Below are 6,313 nucleotides of genomic sequence, written 5' to 3' on the forward strand. Positions count from 1 at the left end.
CCCGTGATCGCGAGCAGCAGCAGCAGCGACGGTTCCCGCGCGCCACACCACGGGAGTGCAAAGCCGACATCGTTCTCGCATCTCGCTTATCCGCTGCCTGCGAATCTGCGGCCGCTCCCAGCCACGTTTTTTCCTCCCAGCGTACTGTGATCGCGAGATGGAGATGAAAATTCAGCCGGCGACGCCGACGCCTCGGGCAGCTGGCTGTCCGCTCCTCCTCGCGATCCCCGGGCATGCTCCAGCCACCGGATTCGCGTGGCGGGTGGTTCCTGTGACCTCGCGCGTGTCGCGACCGGCGCGACTCGGTGTTGCTGACGGCTCTAGCTAGTGGTGTGTAACCACGCAAAGCATGCCATTTGCTTCACCACCACCACCGTTCTTGACCTTCTCGCGGCCAGACGTGAAACCGTGCAAGCTTACGTAGAAGAAATACTACATGGAACGTGTCTTCGCCGGGCGGTGGGCGTGCACCGTTCTCCTCGCGGTCTTTCCGGCGTGTGGCGAGCCGTGCGGTTCACCATGTACCTTGCCGTGCCGCATGGGGCCAGCTGGCTTGGCTTCGCCTGGCAAGTTAAGGTCCTAGCTAAGCTAGCCTACGAACCGTGTGTTTTTCCCGTATACGCGTGGGGTAACGTGTTGTCAATGCAGACACGAGGAGGCCCACGCACGCACCGGCGGCCGTACTGCGAAGCGCGACGGTTGATCATTGGATCGGACCGCCGTTCGTTCGCCGCGCCGTGTGTCCACATGATGTTTTCTCTGGCTCAGCTGCCGTCTCCGCGATTAGTGGAGCGCGCGAGCCCGCGGTGTGGCGACCACACGATGCCGGCCGTGGTCTCCAAATCAGACGTTCACGTCCGTGCCCTGGCGCCCGCAGACGCCTCTGAGGCCTGGACCCTCCAAAGTAATTTGTGTGGTGCGTGAATTCAGCAGTCGCTGCCTCCAAAGTAATTTGTGCGGTGCGTGAATTCAGCAGTCGCTGCCTCCAAAGTGATCGGACGACTCCACTAAAAAAAAAGTAATCCGACGACGGCTCGCCACCGCGTGGCCTTCGTTTCATCTACGTCCGGCGGACGGCGTTGCCGTGCGCCGCGGGTCGATCACGGTGGTTCGCGTCCGTGCGGCGGCGCTCCCTCCCTACCCCCCGAGGATCGCAGCGCGTTCCGTCGCACGCAAAGCCGCCCGGAACGGCCAATGCATGGCGCCGACGTGTCGAGCCCCCGGCAGACGCGGGCTAATCTAATCATTGTCTCGGAAATGGTGCCCGTCGACGGGGTGGATAGGGACGTCCTCTGTCTTCTTCGACGATAGCATACCCTATAAATTTGGGATGGGATTAAACAAGTTTAGTTTCGTGTTTTCGAAAGTGAAGACCAGCCAAATCGTGGAGGAAGCAGCCGGTGTAGTTTACGCAGTGCGTTCTTACTGGAGCGTGCGTCATGCGTGTAACATCGACGAGGGCTGGGTGCGAATGAATCAACGCGGTGAAACAATGCATGGCAATAACATGGGTACAGTCGCTCGGTTACTGGCTCGCAACAGTTGGTAAGCAGGAACAAACACCACAAACAAACAGGCGAGGCACTCAAAAGTCGTACGAATCGACAAAAGAAAGTTGCATTTGAGTAAGGATGCACCATGTGGAGTCCTCCATCCATAGATACCACCCATTATTTTCCAACGACCTACGCTAGCTAGCTCCTGCGCCGAGTCGCCGATTCTTATGTGTTTCTTGAAATTATATTCCGTGGGAGATACTTCGGCTGTTCAACACCAACTCTGTCCTGATTTATTAGTCCCCTTATATTTAAAGTCATACTTTGACCATGAGAATCTCTAAAAATACTTATATTTAGGAATGGATGGAGTGCATAGTAAGAATAGCATCGTCGAAAACTATGTTCGAATACGAATCCAACGATATAATTTTTCATGACATGCAATAACATTTTGTTAGTTAAATCTATGATCAAATTTGACACAAAATACAAAAGAAACCAATAAATCAGGACGGGGGTAGTATAAGCGAGGGCACCGTGGTGGAAGCTGCGTTGGTGAGCGCTACCGTACTTAACCACCCGGAATTGATTCTAGGTGGTCGTGTCGGGCTCGAGATGTCTGATAAGAAGGGCGAAAAGATCTCAAGTGAAATACTCCGGTGCAAATTTCACGTGCGATATTTGGTGGTGCGTCACATGCTTGTAGCGCCGACAAAATTGACGTCTATTTTCCTTCGGCATGCATGTGCGCCGGCACCGGTTGGACGTAAACATAGCCAAAATGACGACGGATTCTGAAATAAATTATGGGGCATGCTAAAACACCTAGGTGATCATGGTTCCACAGGCATCCACATGAATACTAAATTTTGAAAAATAATACTAGAATATTGTAAAAATCCATTCAAGAAAAAATGTATTCAAAAATATCAAAGGAGAAACCACCGGCTCTATGTTCTGCCCAGGGGTGAACCATTGGCTCTGCGGTGTGGTGGCGACCTGTTTTAAACTTTATCGAAACGAAAACGAAACTGCTATGTGTACGATGATTTTCGTCCGACTAGTACGACTAGAGAGCAAATCATCTCTAAATGCTATGGCCCACAAATTGAATTATCTACGATTGTCTCTAATCACACAGTGTTTTTTTTAAAACGGAACACTCGATTCCATAACTCACACAGGTCCAGCCAAGATGCTGGCCATACGAACACTTACATCATCTGGCAGGTCCTCGGGCCAGAACTCCTGATCAACTTGGTGACGACCACCGTAGGCAGCTAACTCATGAGCTAATTTATTACATGCCCGCGGGGCGAAGCTAAAGGATGAAGGAAATATGCCCTAGAGGCAATAATAAAGCTGTTATTTATATTTCCTTATACCATGTTAAATGTTTATTATTCATGCTAGAATTGTATTAACCGGAAACTTAGTACATGTGTGAATACATAGACAAACAGAGTGTCCCTAGTATGCCTCTACTTGACTAGCTCGTTAACCAAAGATGGTTAAGTTTCCTAACCATAGACATGTGTTGTCATTTGATGAACGGGATCACATCATTAGAGAATGATGTGATGGACAAGACCCATCCGTTAGCTTAGCACCATGACCGTTTAGTTTATTGCTATTGCTTTCTTCATGACCTATACACTACTGGAATCAGCTAATTTGCCATCTGCCAGCTCTTTGCCGTCTGCTAGCTGACGGCAAAGCAGCTCTTTGCCATCAGCTACGCATAAGCAGACGGCAAAGAAGCTCTTTGCCATCTGCCAGCTCTTTGCCGTCTGCCAGCAGACGGCAAAGAGTGTGGTGGCCCCCACCCCCCGCTCATTTGAAAAAATGTTAACGGCCCACCTCTTTGCCGTCCGCTAGCAGACGGCAAAGAGGCAAAAAGGCGGACGACAAAGGCTGGCGGACGGCAAAGAGGGCACTTGACTAACGGCAAGTACCCCCCGCCCGTTACTCACTTCGTCCTCGCGCGCCCTTCTCCTCCGACCCCGCCGCCGCCCGCCGCCCCGTCGCCCCCGCTGCCCCGTCGCCCCGCCGCCCCGGCTCCCCGCCGCCCCACCGTCCCGTCGCCCCCCGCCCCGGCCCCCCGCCGCCCCGCGCCCCACAGCCGCCCCGCCCCCCCGCCGCCCCGGCCCCCCGCCACCCCGCGCCCCCCGCCGCCTCCTCCACCGCCCCGCCCCGGCCCCCCGTCGCCGGCCCCTCCCCGACCCGTCGCCGCCCCCCACGGTGAGCCCCTCGATCCCATTTTTTCTTCTGTTTTTTTGTTTTTTTTCTGTTTAGATAAGGTTTTTTAGTTTAAGTTTTTTCAGTTTAGAATTAATTAGTGTAGGTTATTTAGTTTAATTAGTTTAGGTTTAATTAGTTTAAATAGTTTAGTTTTAATTAGTTTAGGTTTTTAGTTTAGGTTTAGGTTAAGTAGAAGGGGGAAGAAGAAGAAGAAGAAGAGGAGGAGGAGGAGGAGGAGGAGGAGAAGAAGAAGAAGAAGACCCCGACTCCACCCCGACACCCGACCCCCTAACCCCCTGACCCCGACACGACACCCCGACCCCCCGACCCCCTAACCCCCTGACCCCGACACGACACCCCGAAGCCCCGACCCCGAAACAGCACCCCGACCCCGACACGGCACCCCGACACCGACACGGCACCCCGACACCGACACGACACCCCGACCCCCGACACGACACCCCTGACACCCCGACACCCCGACCCCGAGACCCCGACCCCGACCCCGACCCCGACACCCCGACCCCGAGCCTGACCCGACACCCCGACCCCGACACCGACACGGCACCCCGACCCCGACCCGGCACCCCGACCCGACACCCCGGCCCCGAGACCCCGACCCCGACACGGCACCCCGAGACCGACACGACACCCCGACCCCGACACGGCACCCCGAGACCGACACGACACCCCGACCCCCGACACCTCCCGAAAAGGTGTTCTTTGGCCTTCCAGAAGCCGACGGGGTCATATATTTGTGAATTATTAGTTAGGTCATATATCTTTCGATTTTGTTATGAAAAACATCATATATAATTGTGTTGATCGGGTAGTTTTAAATGTGCAGTTGTTTCATCGCTGCGAGGTTTGGTGTTCGACGACCTCGCCGTGCGTTTGACGAGCTCTGCCCCTTCGTTCGTGGGTGAGCACAAATGACATGTCCTCCTCCCCCATTAATTATTTGATCTATTCCGATGAAACTTGATAGCTAGATATATATGTGTCTTGAATCATCAGTATGCGTAACCAATATGTGTCTCCCATTCGAAAGCGTCATAGTTATAAATATGCATGCATTTGCATATTTATAACCTTGATTCTTTCGAATTGTCCAACGCTATCCATGGACAGCCCGAGTATGTTTAGATTGGGTTCGTTTTCCCATATGCTTTGCTCCGGATCCGACGCATAAATTTCGTCAGTGCCTCCCCTGTTGTTCTCCGGGTACACATCCTCTCTGTTTATTGCAGAGACGTGTATCAGGAGAACAGCGGGGAGGTGCTGCCGAAATTTTGCGTAGGATCCGGGGCATAGCATGGGAAAATGAACCCAATCTAAACATACTCGGGTGGGATTAGGACCTATCATTACCTATTAGAGTGTAGGTTGCATGGACGTAATAAAATTGACAAAGTAGATCAACTGATGAATACATACATGGTGAATTATATATATATATATATATATTTATTGTGTGTCTAGTAGCTCTGAAAGTCAAGATGAGTGATCGTGCGTGGATGTACACCGGTCACACTGGTCAGAACAAATGGAGCACTGAATGGTTCACAAAAACCAAGGGGTTTGTGCGAGCCGCATTTGCAAATGGCCAGAGGAAAACCTGGTGCCCCTGTTTACGGTGCGGCAATTGGGAAAAGAGGACAGAGGCTGAAATGGGCAAACACCTGCAGAAGAGTGGTTTTACGCCCGATTATACGGTGTGGACATTTCATGGTGAGTCTGCCCAACGTGACCGAGCTGAGGTGGATCGTCGTCGCACCGACGAGCATGGTACCGGGATGGAAAACATGGTGCAAGACTTTGATGATGCTCGGGATTCGGACGAGGAGATGGAGGAATCTGCAAAGGCCTTCAATGAAATGTTGGAGTCTTCAAAACGTCCGCTCCATGAGCACACTGAGCTTTGTCAGTTGGATGCCATCTCACAAGTAATGGCTCTGAAGGCTCAGTTCAACTTGGGCAGAGAATGCTACGATGCAATGATGACAGTATTTGGACGCTTTCTACCCAAAGGCCATGTAATGCCTGCAAACCTGTACCAGTCGGACAAAATCCTCCGTGCACTGAAGATGCCCTATGATAAGATACATGCCTGTGAGAAAGGATGTGTCTTGTTTAGGCTTGACTATGCGGACTTGAACTATTGTCCCATTTGCAAGTCTTCCAGGTATGTTGTGGTAGACAACGGTATGGGTGAGAAGACACAGACCAAAATCCCCGTTAGTGTTCTTCGGTATATGCCAATTGTACCAAGACTTCAACGTCTTTTCATGGTCGAAGAGACGGCCAGACAGATGACATGGCACAAAACGGGCAAAAGAACCGAACTAGATGCAGATGGGAATCTGATGATTGTACACACATCGGATGGTGTTGCGTGGAAAAAGTTTGATGAATTACATGGTGACAAAGCGGCAGATCCGAGGCATCCTCGAGTCGGCATCAGCACGGATGGGTTCAGTGTGTTTGGTATGACGACAGCCCAATACAGTTGTTGGCCCGTATTTGTCTTTCCACTCAATCTCCCCCCGGACAGATTATGCAAAGAAAGAACA

This window comes from Aegilops tauschii, chromosome 2 (genome assembly GCF_002575655.3).
Source record: "Aegilops tauschii subsp. strangulata cultivar AL8/78 chromosome 2, Aet v6.0, whole genome shotgun sequence".
NCBI lineage: Eukaryota > Viridiplantae > Streptophyta > Magnoliopsida > Poales > Poaceae > Aegilops > Aegilops tauschii.